Here is a 17,993-nt window from a genome sequence, read left to right on the forward strand (position 1 = left end):
CCACCTGGCATATATAAAATAAATAATTGCAATACAAAATGGTAAGTGTTCTAGGGTTAAAAACCAGAAAAAAGAAAAAAACATTTACTCAATTCTTAAGATACGCCAAGCATAAAAGAAAAGGGCTTTTCTTTATATAGGCCATCTAACTTAATCCTGACAGTCACCTATTATTAGATGAATATTCTTATCCCCATTTAACATATAAAGAACATCAGGCAAAAGGGGTTAAATAAGTTGCCCAAAATTAAAACTAGTAAAGAAAAAAAGTAAAAACTCCCACACACACACTCTTTCCACATTCTTGATGAAATGAAGAAATGACAATCCAGTTAGACTTTAAGGGATGAATCACTAAAATTAAGATTTGTTTCCAGATGAAGCTTCACACTAATTTAGACAGAATGATACCGTGAGAAGGGCAATGGACAAGAAGTCAGGAGACCTAAGTAGTTAAGTGTGGTTTTGCCACTAATATCGATGGAACCGTATATAGGTCTCTCAACCCGAACCTCAATTTTCTCATTTCTATCTAAAAGAAGGAGTTTAAAACTAAACAATCTCTACAGTCTTCCCTATTCTCTAAAATTCTGAGATTCTGCCACTCAGTGAAAATGACAGAACTAGAATTCCATATCTACTAAGAGTCTTCTAGATAAACAGTACTGGCTAACATGACTGCATGAAGAAATGAATGACCTTCTACCTCCAGTCAGAAAACTGGTAAGGATGAACATGTAGGCACAATAAGTAATCTACCACAACACTTGAATTTGAACATATTTAAAAAGAAATCCTAAGATTTCATTTTCCTACTCTTTACTTTTCAAGATAACTAGGAGCTTAGTATTAAGCAGCACTTGAAACATGTTACATACCCAATCTCAAATGTTAAAAAATCATGTTCTGCAAAAAATCTATCTTGACTCTGCTTCTCTACTATTCTTACTCATAAAACACCCTCCGTAAAAATAAAACAAGATGAAACCAGAGAGGGAGACAAACCATAAGAGACTCTTAATCATAGGAAAAAAACTGAGAGTTGAGGGAGGGGAAGGGGGGAGAAGGATGGGGTAGTTGGGTGATGGACATTAAGGAGGGCATGTGATGTAATGAGCACTGGGTATTATATAAGACTGATTTATCACAGGCCTGTACCTCTGAAACCAATAATACATTATATGTTAATTAATTGAATTTAAATTAAAAAATGTGTAAGAAAGAAACCACCCTCCGTTCCTTACTTCCCTAAACCTTACCTGTCTGCCCTTTAGTGCCCACTTTCTCAACCTTTCTTTCGTGATTGCCACCTTCCCCTTGCCCACCACGCATTTTTAGATTGCTTCTTCCAACCCCAGGAAATTTTATTAACACAATATACTGTGTATCTGTTTATGTACTATGGACCTATGGAGGGCTACAAACTACTGTAATATTTTAGAGTTTTTCAATCTTCTCTCAATCAAGAAGCAATTTTCACCAGAGAATGTATATGCCCTACCTAACCGACAGCAACTGCCTCCTCTTCTGAACTTTTCTAGCAACTGAAGTCTGTAGCCCTCATTTGACGACAAATATTTGACTTACGGCTCTTGTTTTATTGACTTACACTGTTTTATTTCATGTTTGACATAATTTTACTTTTTTAGTGTAAATAAGATTTTAAGTGTCTATGTGGTTGTCTTCCTCATAGACCCACAACAGCTCTGTGTAATATGTTACATACTTCACCACAGCTCAATTAATTAATGCTTTAACATTTTTTCAACAAAAAATTTAAAAGGTGCCTAATTAAACATAAAATAGACAACAGCTTAAAAGGTTAGCAGACTGAGTTTAAAGTATAAAATATAAATTTATATATATAATGTAAAATAGCTTAAATATTTACGCATGTTCAACATGTATTTGATCTTCACAAAGAGTAACAGAAACAAGGATTCAGTCTTGATTTTCTTACAAATAAATTATGCCAGCAGTTTCTAATAAAGCTACAAATAAATGGGCATATAAAGCAGGACTCGTTAAATATTTCCTATACCAACGTAAGTAAAACCCAATTAAGTTGCAAAACTGGTCTGAAATGTCAATGGGATTACTTACAGTCAGTAGTTCTGAATACCAGGCTAATAATACATTTGGATCCATAGAAGACTACTGATAGGAAAAGGTAAGCCAGACTTCCGGGCAAAAGAAAGGGCATTTCACACACCGAATCTTAAATTAGAGACTTAGATAAGAAAAAAGGAGGACAGGGTGCTTCTCTCCATTGGTACTCACACTTTCTACAGAAAAGACAGAAGAATGGTTCAACTTCCCAATCATAAGGAGGTAAGAGGAACAATGACACCACCGTTGGGAGCTAATACGCGTTTATCGAAAGAAAACAAGGACATTCAGAATGTAGGATGTATGGTCTGAGTCAAACACCAACTAGGTGCCAAAAACATTGTTTATTCATTTACTCATTTTTTAGGAAGGGTGGCTTGCCATAATGGATTAAGAGTGAGTCTGAAGTCAAATAAACTGTGACTACTGACAAATTCTGTCATATCTGACAAGATTACATTTAACCTAATCATCAATTTCCTTATCTGTGAAATGCTTTTAACAATACCGTACTACAATACAGATCTGTTTTAAGGATAAAAGATAATAAGTAAAAAGAAAGTATCATAGGGCCCAGGACTCAGAAGGCAATAAATAAATGATGGCCTTTATTATTATTAATGACGGGCTAAGTACTAAGAACATTAAAGTTAGTATCACAACCTAGGAGGGAAGATATGCATGTAAGTAAAATACAGCAAGGACCTAGCGACTGTATGAAAAAGGTCTAATGCAAACAGAAAGAGAAAATAGTTAACTTTGACACTGTTGGGAAGTTTCCTAGAAAGGTAACATCTGAACCAAGACCTGAAAAATGAGTAAGATATTCATGAGTCAGGCATGACCGGTGAAAGACATAACAGGTAAAGGCAACAGCATGTATCCAAAAACCTAGAGGAAAGAAATAGCATGACACAAAGAATACATAGTTTTTAGCATGGCTGCTGCAGCAACAACTAAATGTGATGTGAGACTAAAAAAGGTTAAATACAAGGGCACCTGCATGGCTCAGTCAGTTAAGCATCTGCCTTTGGCTCAGGTCATGATCCCAGGGTCCTGTGATTGAGCCCCACATCAAGCCCCGCATCGGGCTCCCTGCTCCTCAGGGAGCCTGCCTCTCCCTCTCCCTCTGCCTGCCGCTCCCCCTGCTTGTGCTCGCTTGCTCTCTGTCCAAAAAGTAAATAAAATCTTTTTTTTAAAAAGTATTAAAAAAAAAAAAAGGTTAGGTACGGAAACAATCCAAATGCCCATCAACAAATAAATACATAAAACGTGGCATACACATACGCAGAATATTACACTCAGTCATAAAAAGGAATGTAGTTCTGATATGTACTACCACATGGATAAACGTTGAGAACGTTACGCCACACACAAAAGGGCAAATATTGTACAATTCCATTTATATAAAAAATCTGGAATAGGCAAATTCAGAGACTAAAAGTAGAGAGTGGGTAAAAGGGGCTAGACTGGAAGGAGGGAACAGTAAGTTGTATTTCAGTAGGTACAGAATTTCTATATGGGATGATCACAAATTTTGGAAATAGTGGTGATGGTTGTACAACACTGTGAACGCAATTAGTGCCACTAAGTTGTACACTGAAAAATGGCTAGAATGGCAAATTTTATACTATATATTTTACAATAAAAAAAAATTTAAAAGACACAGGAGTCCACAGCAGCATTCTTCGTAATAGTCAAAAACCAGAAACAATCCAATTGTCTATCAATACGAAAATGGATAGACAAGTGTGATATACTTATGTAACAGAATACAAGAGATTACTATTCAGTAATTAAAAAGAACTACTAACATACAAAAGAGTATGGGTAAGTAGCAAAAACATGCCAATCATAAAGAGTATATATCGTATGATTCCACTTATATTAAGTTCGGAAATAAGCAAAACAATCTACTGTGGTAGAAGTCAGAATAATGGTTCTCTCTGGGAATAAAGGCAAGATGGGGAAAGGTTACGGACTTGAAAAAGGCATGAGAGAAGTTTCTGAAATGATGAAAATAATCTGAATCTTGATCTGTGTGATCATATATAGGTAGTGAAATGATGCTATATATTTAAGATTTGGGTATTTTGCTGTGTTTAAATTATCCCTCAATAAAACGTTGTTTGTGTAAATCATCCCTCAATAATTTCAAAAACAAAAACAGGAGAGAGGAACAGAGGTGCTAAAGCCTTTTCATACTAAGGGGTTTTAGGTTTTATCAAGTAGGCAAAGCTGAGCATTTAAATGATGAGGCTGGGCCAAGCTGAACAAGATTACATTTGTGTTTACAAACTTACTTTGGCAACAGAGAGAAGTGGCAATGAAGAAGGGAGACAGGAAAGAAAAGAAATAAATTAAGAAAACACAAAGTCTAAAGCAGTTGTTCTCGACTAGGGGTAATTTTGCTCCCCCACCTAGGGGACATCTGGCAATATCTATAATTTCTTTACTTGCCACAAGTAGGAGGAAATGATACTGGCAACTAGTAGATAGGGGGCAGGATGCTGTTACACAACCTACAATGCAAAAGACAGTTCTCCAAGACGAGGAACTATCTGGTTAAAATGTCAACAGTCGTTGAGAAACTCTGATCTGAAGAAATGATGAGAGAGGATCTATACACCTACTAACAGTATTACGTGTTCACATTAGAAAAAAATATATTTTATCAGATACTTCACACTTCTTACTAACAAGTGGTTACTAGTGCCATGGCTAAATGGTAACCATTCATTCAAAAAATTCAGGAGTACTCATTGAGCAGCTACCATTTCACAGATGAGGAACCTGAGGTTAAATGATTTGCTCAGGGTCACACACCTAGAAAATACCAGTCAGTTCATACAAGTTCCAAAGTTCATGCTATATTCTTCCACTCACATTGTTTCCTAATTATAAAAGTGCCTGATTTTGTGTGTAACAGACATTTGATCAAAAGGCCACAACACCTACAGACAGACCTTGCTTTCTAGTAGTACAGGATAGTAAAACTGTGCAAGACAAAATTATGTAAAGCAATCTTAATAACCAATGAGCAAAATGGCTATTTTGTGACCTTTAAAAATTGTTAAGATATTAAAAACTCTATCAGTTATAAATGTATAAGGAAATTTTTAAAATTTAAATACTAGTAAAACTAGTATTTAGTATGCTATATTTTAAAACAGACACATTGAGAATTCAGTATTTATAAGAAACTTACCAAGAGAAATTTAAACAATATTTGCAGGTTTTTGGTTGTTTGTTTTTAAGTAGGCTCCACGCCCAATGTGGGCCTTGAACTCATGATCCTGAGATCAAGAGTCGCCGCTTTACCAACTGAGCCAGTCAGGTGCCTGCTTGCCTTCTTGTTGTATAACTTATAATACAAACTGAGCATCTTTTCTCAGCCTTGGGAAATTGTCCATACTCTAAGTCTGGATCAGCTTTCAACATTTTATTCTTTGTGCTGTCGCGTCATGAAATATCTGTAACATTTCCTTTAATTTGACTTTTTGCCTGCATCACTTCTCTAGACATCTTCATCCTTTTTGCCACAAACACTTTACTTCTTTATGCTGACAAGTTTGCCTTCACGATGTTCCTCTGGCTGCACAACTAGAATCTCTTAAGTGATAGCAGGGTCAACATTCCCAGTCCCAATCAGGTATTTCTTCTACAGCCATTTATGTTTGACCTGATTTGCAAATGCAGCATTATCAGTTTCACTTCTTTGCTTTTATTTTTATCTTTGTTAGCCAATTTCCCCTTCTGATTATCCATTTTTGTAAAAAGTCACATGGGTTTATCACTGGGAAACCACACAACCACATTCTTTGCTGTCTTATGCATTAAATGAATGACAGATGTATAATCAGTCATGATAGACTTTCAAAGAAGTGATATGACTGGTCACTAATCATGAAGCATATCTACTATTTGCACAGTAGAAATGCAGACTGTAGACTGAAGAGCTAGCACAAAAGTTTGTGCTTTATGCAATTACAAGCAGTAAATATACCACAGTAAGTGAAATTTGAACCATATTGTTAAGAGCCTGGTATTATTTAACTAACCTATGATAACTGAAACACACGCATACTGGAACCTTGCAAAGCATTAAAGCGGCTTGTCCGTATTTTCTCTTCTCATCTTTTACAACTGCCCTTTCTACCCAAAATAGTGCTTCTAAAAAAATTAATCTCAATTTAACAGAATGCAAACCTATATGTGAGGCAAGGATTTTACTGTGGATTACATTTCTAAGACATGTAATAACATCCGGTTTTTTAAGTCAGTTTTTTGTTAATAAATACCACCAACAGTAATACAGCTGACACTGAACACGGGTTTGAATAGCACAGATTCACTTATACATGAATTTTTTATAGTACAGTACCATAAATGTATTTTCTCTTCCTTATGCTTTTCTTAGTAAATTTCTTTTCTCTAGCTTATACAGTATACAGTATATAATATTGCACATAATACACAGAACATATAAAATATGTGTTAATCAACTTTTTATGTTATCAGTAAGGCTTCCAATCAACAGTGGGCTACCAGCAGTTAAATTCTGGGGGAAGTCAAAAGTTATACAAATATTTTAAAAAAATCGACACAGCCTTGGGGCGCCCGGGTGGCACAGCGGTTAAGCGTCTGCCTTCGGCTCAGGGCGTGATCCCGGCGTTCTGGGATCGAGCCCCACATCAGGCTCCTCCGCTATGAGCCTGCTTCTTCCTCTCCCACTCCTCCTGCTTGTGTTCCCTCCCTCGCTGGCTTTCTCTGTCGAATAAATAAAATCTTTAAAAAAAAAAAAAAATCGACACACCCTTAACCCCTGAACAGTTCAAGGGTCAACTGTAATTCCATCTCTGGTAGTCCAGTGTATACTTTGTGACAGAATGTGGTCAGTGGTCAGAAATACATATCCTGGTAAAGACAAATACTTCTATCCATCCCAGTACGTCAGCAAAACTTCTGAATATTTATAAAAGAATGTTTCATTCAGAAGTACAACGTATTCTTGGTCTGTTAATTTATCAAGTACTGTCTCCAATTCTCACCCTCCTAAAACAGAAGACTCACAAATATGTCCTCAAAAAATAAACATCTAAAATACTAGCCCATAATTAGCTATTTATTGTATTCAAGCATTATGGAGTTGCTAATTAAGAGATCTGCATAGAGTGGGTGGAAGTAAATATAACTCCCTGGGTTAGACAGAGGATAACAAATAGGAATAAAATGGTAGAGTCAAACATTGGCTAGAACACAGGATAAAAAATGGCTTCTCTAGGGTATGCGTGCAAGTTCATGGCCATGCCACACGACAATGGTTTAGAAAGCCTATCCTGGGCACAGTATATAAAACAGTCTTTGTCTTCCAATATTAACTCTAAAGAACTACCTTGTCATAAGCAGAAATGATTTTCAATTTCCCATTAGCAGGCACTAAACCACAGTACCCAAAGATCTTTCAACACTAAATAGCATCTATATTAAGATGATCACATACAAGTGTTAAATACATGCTATGTTCTGTTTCTGCCATCATATTTTAACCTTCATCAAAATAAATTTTGAAGAGAAACAGGACACTGTGAAAGATGAAACGATTAAAACCAAAGCTGCTTTAAAAAAGGCGTAAAATTGGGACGCCTGGGTGGCTCAGTCAGTTAAACGTCTGCCTTCGGCTTGGGTCGTGATCCCAGGGTCCTGAGATTGAGTCCTGCATCAGGCTACTTGCTCAGCTGGGAGCCTGCTTCTCCTTCTGCCTGCCGCTTCCCCCTGCTTTGTGCTCTCTTTCTCTCTCACGCTGACAAATAAATAAATAAATAAATAATCTTTTTTTTTTTAAGGCATAAAATTTAATTCTCTAAGGCTTTCTACAAATAAATTACTATATTTAAACTTAAAGGTCAATGCTCTGAAGTATAAAGACACTTTTAAATATTTTTCTCCTACATTCAGTAAAGTCCATCTGTGAAAAGACTAAGTTAATATTTCAAAATACAACAATATCCAACTCTGATGATCTATCCACAGTGCAACCTAAAATGACAATTCTCTAGAGTATATTTTACCTTTGGAAAGACAGAGAACCATAGCAATAAAGATGAAAGACCTTTAAGATCAGGCTAATATGAAAAGAATTCATTTGGGCATTTACCTGTTTTAGCCCAACTCAGTTCAATACAGTAATTCAGTTAACAAATGTTTACCAAAAAGATTCTTTTTTAAAAAAAGGATATTTGTCAGAGGGAGAGCAAAAGAGAGAGCACACAAAGGCAGGGGGAGCAGCAGGCAGAAGGAGAAGCAGGCTCCCTGCTGAGCAAGGAGCCCAATGTGGGACTCAATCCCAGGACCCTAGGATCATGACCAGAGCTGAAGGCAGATGGTTAAACCACTGAGCCACTCAGGCATCCCTACTAAGAAGATTCTTAAATACATGAGCAAAGTATAGTCTCTGTCTTCCATGTGCTTCCAACCTAATGAGGGACTGACTTAGCCATATAAATGAGAAAAACAGAAATAAGGATAACTAGTTTAAAGGTAGGGAGATGTGGAGCTCCAAAAAGGTTACACAAAAAACAGAATTTTGAAAAGATAAAAGAGAATATTCAAGAGGGGGAAAAGCAAAAGTACCACTTTGAGGACAAGAGACCGGTTCAGTTCAACTGAAACTAAGGACGCATTCAGGTGAGCAGCAAGACATAAATTATAAATGTAAATATTAGTTGAAGTCAGTAGACCAGTAGATAAAATGTCACACAGATCCACAATCATAATACCTTCCACAGTTAGAAAATAAAGGTCAAGGAAATGGTAAAATACCCAGGGCAGAGGACAGTAAATCTTTGATTAAAATCTGTCTGCCTTTAGAGATGTCACTGAGAACTGAGATCTTCTGTGTTCACAAATAGCTTAATTATGAGGACTAAGATCTAAGGCCCCTATTTTATCATCTGTTCCAGGGAATTCCTGCCCAGGAAGGTTAAGAATACAAACCAGCAAATAACTTTATTATTAGCTTTAGAAACTTCTCAAAAATTCTTTTAAGTAAACAATAGACTGCTCAACCAGCCCCTTAGTACAATCAATTGTTCATCTGGGCAAATCTGCTCACTTATCAAATACTTGCTCATCAAGACTTGCTCCACCAATCCTAAAACTATCAAATCACAATTGCACTCTGTGCAATGCCAATATGATGTATTCTTTTTTTTTTTTTAAGATTTATTTGAGAGAAAGAGTGCACACACGTACGTGCCCGTGCACACACACACACACACACACACTTGGGCAGAGGGTCAAGGAGAGAAAAACTATAAGCAGACTCTGCACTGAGCACAGAGCCCAATGTGGGGTTTGATCTCATCACCCTGAGATGACGACCTAAGCCGAAACCAAGAGTCTGACACTTAACTGACTATGCCATTCAGCCGCCCCGAATTCATTTTTTAATTTCTTTATTTATTTTATAGAGAGAGCATGGGAGGGAGGGGGATCTCAAAACAGACTCTGTGCTGAGTGAAGAGCCCCATGAAGGGCTTGATCTCACGACCCTGAGATCATGACCTGAGCCGAAATCAAGAGTTGAGCGCTCAACTGACAGCCACCCAGGTGCCCCATGACTGCTGTATTCAAAGACCTGACTTAAACCACTAGAACCCAGACCCCCAAACCCTATAAATATCCATCCATGACCTCTCCTTTGTAAAACACTACTAGGATGCTTTATGTGGTACGCACTCCTACTGCAGCAAGTAATAAACCTGGCTTAGTTTGAGCAACAGGTTATTTAATGGTCTTTTTAGAAAGCTGACAGGCTGAATACACCTTAAATTGAGAAATCTGAAATGTGTAATAAGGTAGTAAGCTGATATAGCTAACAAAGACAAACACAGGGGTTAATGGAAACTAAGATGTATACAAAAAATGAAAGCTGAAAGAGAAAGCATTGATAAATGTGTCTCTTGAATTGTCCAGTAAAATAATGTATAAAACATTCGTTTGGGGCTGCCTAAAAATATATATACTCTTAGCCGATACAGACTAGTTTATCTCTATCAAAACTTAACAGAAAAGATCTTTAAAATCCTCCAATTTTTTTTTATTGTCACATAGCAACTCTCTCTAATCTTAACTGAATGTCCTAAATACACTTCCTCCAGAAAAGAAAATGTAGGGATCAGCAGATGAGAGCCTATTTCCAAGTTAGCTTTCTTAGGATAAATTCTCATGAGTTCAGTTAAAGTAAACTGCTCAATAAATAATTCCGACGTTAAGTAAGTAAAAGTTGGCTCCTAATCCCCCCATTTATGAAGAAGAATCTGGAGCAGAAGAAAAGTAGGACAACCATAAAGGCTGCTCTCTTTGACTAAATACCTTGAAAACTCAGAGATGTGAAGAAAACCCATAAAACTAAAGATCAGGGCAACCTGGTTTAAAATGCCTCTTTTGTGGTTGTGTCTAAGGAAGCTTTGGAGTTAAAGGCCTGGAAGAAATGGCCTGTTTATTTCAACCATTACACCACATTTTACATTGCAAAAAGAATTCTGGATCATAAAAAATACTGCAGCAGGAGTCTAGAAATCTGGATTTTAGGCCTCAATTGTCTAGGCTTACTTGCTACCAAACCCTCAGCTGCCTTGCACTCTTGATCCTTCATTCTAGCTATGCTTTCCAGGCTTAGACACCAGTACATACCAATGTATACTCAATCCATGCTAGCTATTATTGGTACCATTCCCTAAAAGCATCATACTATTCCTTACTTCTGTGTCTTCACATCTGCTGTTTCCTCTGCCTAGAATGCTCTTAGTCTTTTCTCTTCATTAACTCTGAAACTCGAGTTTTGCCTCCCTAGACCCCCGGCTGAAAGTACAGTTGCTCCTATAGTACCCTGCACAACTGCACAGCCCTTACCACAAATGTACTGATTTCTTTGTCTGTCCCTCCAACTGGAGTATCAGCTGTGTAAGGGCAGAAACTATGTTTTATCTTTATATTCCCAGAGTGCCAACAGACACTTAAAAAAACACCGGGTCCTGGGTGGCACAGTTGGTTAAGCACCCAACTCTTGGTTTCAGCTCAGGTCATGATCTCAGGGTCGTGAGATTGAGCCCCATGTTGGGCTCCTTGCTAGGCACGAAGTCTGCTTGAGATTCTCTCTCCTTTCTCCCTCTAACCCTCCCTCTTGTGTGCTCTCTCCCCCTAAAAATAAATAAATAAATCTTAAAAAAAAAAGGAGCTATAACTTCAGGCACTAATTTTTAAACACTAGTGAGCATCTTAGTCACTTGTGAAGATTTTAAAAAATACATTCATCCAGGACCCAAAGATTCTGATTTAATACATTGGGATTAAATCCTGGCATCTGTGTTTATTTTCCTTAAAGGGCAATAGGTGATCAGATAAGCATTCTAAAATAGATTCACTGATTTAAAGGAATCTGGTGATAAACACCTGCACAAAAAGACATATCACTCTGTAATGGGTATAACTACCTTTAAACCATATTTTTATAATTCAAAATTTCACTTAACTTGTTTTTTATTTAAAAAAAAAGACACCCCTCATGGGGTGCCTGGGTGGCGCAGTCGTTGGGCGTCTGCCTTCGGCTCAGGGCGTGATCCCAGCGTTCTAGGATCGAGCCCCACATCAGGCTCCTCTGCTAGGAGCCTGCTTCTTCCTCTCCCACTCCCCCTGCTTGTGTTCCCTCTCTCGCTGGCTATCTCTCTGTCAAATAAATAAATTAAAAAAAAAATCTTTAAAAAAAAGAAATAAAAATAATTTAAAAAGACACCCTCTTATCTTTCCTATTACATTTTTATCCTTATGCATGACTGGCATTTAACGTACCTAAATAATCTAAAGGAAATGACCACATTTTCTTAAAGCCTATGCAATCTACTTAAGTTCTATATTTTAAAAAGAGGGGAACACGGGTGCCTGGGTGGTTCAGTAGGTTAAGCATCTGCCTTCGGCTCAGGTCATGATCCTGGGGTCCTGGGACCGAGTCCCACGTTGGGGTCCCTGCTCAGTGGAGAGTCTGCTTCTCCCTCTGCCCCTCCCTGACTCGTGCAAGCTCGCTTGTTCTCTCTCTCTCAAATAAAGAAAACCTTAAATAAATAAATAAATAAATAAATAAAATAAACACTCAAAGAAAATGATGCAAAATCATTAGAAATGTGAAAGAACGCACCATGATAACATTAGGTTTACTTACTTTCAAAATAAACAAAAAATCCATTGAAAGGTTAGAATGCATCTGAGAAGCAAAATTATCCTGGCCTAAGAGAAAATGAGGTGCTCGCAACAATTCTGTCAAAAAACAAGTACCAATGGTTGAATCTAACCTCTGAGCTCAACATAAATACTCAGAGGCAGAGTTTGGAATTGAGAAACATGAAGTCAGCCTGTTGCCAATTTTCATAAAGGCAGCGTTGTTCTGCAGAAAGCACAGTCAGAAGACCTAGCACATGCTCTCATTTAGCCATGTGACCTTGGGCAAATTACTCTAAGCTTTCTAAATCTCACTTTCATCCACTTTTAAAAACAGATCATATCTGGTCTTCCTATTTCAGAGTGCAATTTTGAGAAGCAAATGAGATCATGTCTGTGAGAGTGCTACATATAAATTTAAGGCCACTATTAGAATTATTTAAATGGATACACTCTATTTGCTAAAAGTTCACATATTTTCACTTTAAAACTGGAAATTTCAAGAAATTATTCCTTCCTCCAAAAACAAACAAAAAATCAGTGTATGGAACTCATTAAGCCCCTGGAAGATATTAATATTTTGTCTTTAGTTTCAGTCTCAAAAATCACAGTTTTCTGTAACTCTACCTTCCTTCTTTTCTAGCTCCCATGATTATTCTATACTAACAGCTCTGAAATTAACAGCAAGGAACAGTACTGTATACAGATTAAATATAGGACAGAAGTTGCAATAGGGGCGCCTGGGTGGCACAACGGTTAAGCGTCTGCCTTCGGCTCAGGGCGTGATCCTGGCGTTATGGGATCGAGCCCCACATCAGGCTCCTCCGCTATGAGCCTGCTTCTTCCTCTCCCACTCCCCCTGCTTGTGTTCCCTCTCTCGCTGGCTGTCTCTATCTCTGTCGAATAAAAAAAAAAAAAAAAAAAAAAAATCTTTAAAAAAAAAAAGTTGCAATGAATGAAGAGGAGGGGCAAAGGAAAACTAGAGCAGTAGAAAAGTTTAAATGATTAAAAGCTTAAATGATCCAATAAGTTTTCTACTGAAACTACCTCGTAAGTCGGTAGTACATACAGATGCACTGGTCTCGCCATAAACCACCTTCTCATTTTTAGCAAAGAACTTCCACTCCAAAGAGAAACAATACAGAAAGGACAAATCTTCATTAGGAACAAAAACACATAATTTCCTCTTTAGTAAATTGAGAAAAGTAAACAAGATGGTTTCAGAGAGTCTTTTCAATCTTCTAACATTCCACAACCTAAGGATCTGATTCTCTCACTCCATGATTCCTCATAGAAAATGTTAAAACAGATGTGAAGAGAGAAATGGTTCTTTTGTTCAGGCTTTTGGCTTCTGGGTTAATTCTAAGATTAAAGGAAAATCAAATACAGGTTTTCAAGGCAATATAAATGAGTTCATTCATAAGGATGAAAAAAATCACATTCGCTCGATTATTTGTCAGTGAAACAGAGCACAAACATCGTATTTAGAAAATACTACTCTCTCAAGTGAAAATGATAAATAAAAATACATAGTATAAAAAGAAACAGATAACCCCTGTGAATCTGACACAAAAGGGACTGGATGGATAAATTCTAAATTCTAAAAACCTTTTACTGTCTCGTAACTAATATTATAAACATAACTTCGTTGTCATTTTTAATCTCAAACCGACTAGTCTGAAATTCCTACTAGCTTTAATAAAAGTCTTTAGCTTCAATAAACACATGTGTCAGTTTTGAATATAGTTTAAAAAAAGTGGCACATAAAAAATCATTTAGTGATATAGTTACTACCTATTCAATTATCTCTTTTAAGATGATTAAAGAGAATCTCAAAATTCACATTTTAAAACAAAACTCTTGATTTCCCCTTCTTAAGCCTTTCCCCACCCCACCTTACCAATCCCAGTTTTTATGCAGTTAAAATATCTAATAATCACCCTTGATTACCCTCTTTTCCTTACTCTCCACATCAAATCCATCAGGAAGTACTGCTGGCTTTACCTCCAAGATATACTGGGAATCCCTCCAATTCCCTCCATTTGTGCTGCTACCGCCACCCTGTTTCAAGCCAACATCTTCTCTCACCTACTATATTCTACAGACTCCTGTCCTTCCATTCTGTCTTCTCACAGTTCATTATCCACATCCAAAGTGATCTTTTAAAAACCACAATCCCTCCCTCCTGTTTAAACACCCCAAAGGCTATCCACTTTCTAGCGGATTTTATTAAAATCTAAACTCCTTCTATACACCTATATGATCTGGTCCCTCCCTGGCCTACTGACCTCATCTCATTTCATTCTTTCTTCTTGTTCCTCATGCTCTAATTGCACTGGCCTTCTTTCAGTCCTCAGGGGGTAAGAAAAGGGGCCGGCAGAAAGAGACAGGAGACAGAAGCGGCAGAGGGGAAAAGGCTTATTCCACCTCTAGCCCCCTATACTAGCTTGTTTCCTCTGCCTGAAAATACTCTTTCCCTAGCTCTTTGCTGGTTTCTTATCACTCAGGCCTCACCTCAAACATGCTTTCCTTAACTATAGCTGAAGAACTTGGGGGGGGGGGCGGTGGTGGTGATGGAGCACAGAGGATTTTTAGGGCACTGAAAGTACTCTGCATAATACTATAATGATGGATATATGTCATGCATTTGTCCAAATCCACAGTCTACACAACATCAAGAGTAAACTGTAATGTAAACTACGAACTTTGGGTAATTACGATGTGTCAATATAGGCTCATCAATAGTAACAAAGATAGCATTCTGGTGGGGGATGCTGACAGTGGGGGAGGCTATGCATGTGTGAGGACATGGAGTATGCAGGAAATCTCTGTATTTTCCCCTCCATTTTTCTTTGAACCTAAAAACTGCTCTTAAAAAAAAAAAAAACCAATAAGAAATAAAATGTTTTCAAAATTCTCTCACCTCATTACCTTAGTATACTTTTCTCCTCATAGCAATTATCACCATTTGTAATTAGCTTATCATTTATGTGTTTCAGGGGTTTATCGCCTGTGTCTTCACCTCTGCACTTACACAATGCAGGCAAAAATCATGGCTCTTACCATCACCATACTGCTAGCACTTAGAAAGGCACCGGCCCAGAGCAGGCAAACGGGGTCGCTATGTTCCACCCTGTAGGCTGTGCACAGCACGACTTCAGATGGATCATTTACACAGCTTATGATTTGATGAAATCTCTTGGGAGATTTGCAAAATGACAGACCTGGATCTGAAAAAATATATTCCTACAATACTGCCATTAATAGAAAGCATAATAGTTCTAGATACATTGTTGTGACAATGTGCTACTGATGTAAGCAGAGCATATACTAGCTTTCTCGACCTGGGCTGACATACTTGGCTAGGTACTTCTTTGTTGTGGGGGCTGTCTGTCCATTATAGGATGTTTAGCAGCATCCCTGGCCTCTACCCACAAGATGCTAGTGGCACAACTCCCCTAGTTTTGAAAACCAAAAATGTCTCCAGACACTGGAAAGTATTTCGTGGGAGTCGGAATTGCCCCAAACGGTAAACCACTCTAAAGGTCACTTAGGCTTTTACTGTCTAAGTTTTCTATCTATAACACATAGGACTCAACATATCACAGAATAGTCAGTTCAACTGCACACACTAGTTTACATCATCTTAGGAAACCTCTGGATATTTACACTACTAAGTTTGCTTTTGTTTTTTTAACAAAAAAAAAATTATTATTCATTATTAGAATTCAGGGCAACAGTCCAGAACAGAAAAGCAACATCAAATCTAAAAACTAAAAGAATTTTCACATATTCTCACATTATTCATATAATATGCATATAAAAGATACACACAATGTTATTGTTGCTCTCTTTCAGAGAAACTGATGCACTGAAAAGTTCTACAAAGCTATAAACAGGAGTTAGAGAAACAGAAGAACCTACATCTTCCAACTGTCATCCGGTATTCTGTGGTATAAGAAAATTCTCTCCAGCATCTGTTGCAGCACTGAAAATCTGTGTTTTTTTAAAGATTTTATTTATTTATTGGGAGAGCAGAGGGAGGACAAGCAGACTCCATGCTAAGCACAGAGCCCGATGTGGGGCTTGATCCCATGACCCTGAGATCATGACCTGAGCCGAAATCAAGAGTTGGATGCTTAACCGACTAAGTCACCCAGGTGCCCCTAACCCTGAAAATTTATTTTATGAAGTAAAATAACCTATATAAAGATACTGGGATAGGGAATGGCTTTTTCCTTACAAACTGTGGCAGATTACATATTAAAGTTCTCAATTAGGGGCGCCTGGGTGGCGCAGTCGTTAAGCGTCTGCCTTTGGCTCAGGGCTTGATCCCAGCGTTCTGGAATCGAGCCCCACATCAGGCTCCTCCGCTAGGAGCCTGCTTCTTCCTCTCCCACTCCCCCTGCTTGTGTTCCCTCTCTCACTGGCTGTCTCTCTCTGTCAAATAAATAAATAAAATCTTTTAAAAAAACAAATACATAAATAAAGTTCTCAATTATTCACTCATTGCTTTCCCCCAGAGAAATAGAATCCCCATCCCATTATCTTTGGACCCGGCCAAATAACTGCTTTGGCCAATGGAACATAAGCAAATGTAACATACATCACATATAAGCAGAAATTTGAATGTAAATGTGTGATTTGATTTTTCTCTGGGACTTTTGCAATCTGCCACAAGAACATGTTCCAGACAGCCTCCTTCAGCCTGGGTCCCAGAATAAGAATACTCATGGAGCTGACCCACAACAGAATGGCAACCTAGAGCAGTCACACTTGACCTACAGCCCTCATGTATGTTTCTATCATTCTACTCTCATTGAGCTTTTGGAGTATTTAGTTCCTGCAATAAAAGCTAACACAGGGATGTATTTTTTGGTGCACTAACATTAAAATACTTACATAACTCTAAATTTCAGTGTGTATGACTTTCTAAGTTGTTCTTTCTCTCTTGCTCTTTCTCTCCACACACACAATCTTCTGCTTTTCTTTAATATTCAATACGCATATTATGAGCATTTTTAGAGATTAAAAAATTACCAGAACATCTCTCTGCACTGAAGATAGCTGTGTTACAATTCTCAATTCACATTTTGATATTCAAATACCACAAAAATAAGCAAAGTACAGATTCCAAGTATAGGTTCAAAGAATCCAGGAAAGATTCTCCACAAATCTAGAGTTAGAATACAGTAAGCCTGGGGTGCCTGGGTGGCTCAGTCAGTTAAGCCTTTGGCTCAGGTCATGATCTCAGAGTCCTGAGACCAAGTCCTGCATTGGGCTCCTTGCTCAGCAGGGAGCCTGCTTCTCCCTCTGCCTGCAGCTCCCCATTAATGCACACAGGTGCTCTCTCTCTGACAAATAAATAAAATCTTTAAAAAAAAAAAAAGAAGGGGCGCCTGGGTGGCACAGCGGTTAAGCGTCTGCCTTCGGCTCAGGGCGTGATCCCGGCGTTATGGGATCGAGCCCCACATCAGGCTCCTCCACTATGAGCTTGCTTCTTCCTCTCCCACTCCCCCTGCTTGTGTTCCCTCTCTCGCTGGCTGTCTCTATCTCTGTTGAATAAATAAATAAATAAATAAATCTTAAAAAAAAAAAAAAAAAGAATATAGTAGGCCTTGATGTCTTCCGATTTAGTCTTAGTTTTCTTTTATAGTCCAAAAACACCT

At 37.8% G+C, this 17,993-nt stretch overlaps 1 protein-coding gene across 25 annotated transcripts in view; it reads right to left on the minus strand.

Moving 5' to 3' along the window:
• Nucleotides 1-17,993, minus strand: part of ADIPOR2 (adiponectin receptor 2) — an 84,780-nt gene that overhangs the window by 15,441 nt on the left and 51,346 nt on the right. The window lies entirely within an intron of this gene.

This window comes from Ursus arctos, unplaced genomic scaffold (assembly GCF_023065955.2).
Source record: "Ursus arctos isolate Adak ecotype North America unplaced genomic scaffold, UrsArc2.0 scaffold_26, whole genome shotgun sequence".
Classification (NCBI taxonomy): Eukaryota; Metazoa; Chordata; class Mammalia; order Carnivora; family Ursidae; genus Ursus; species Ursus arctos.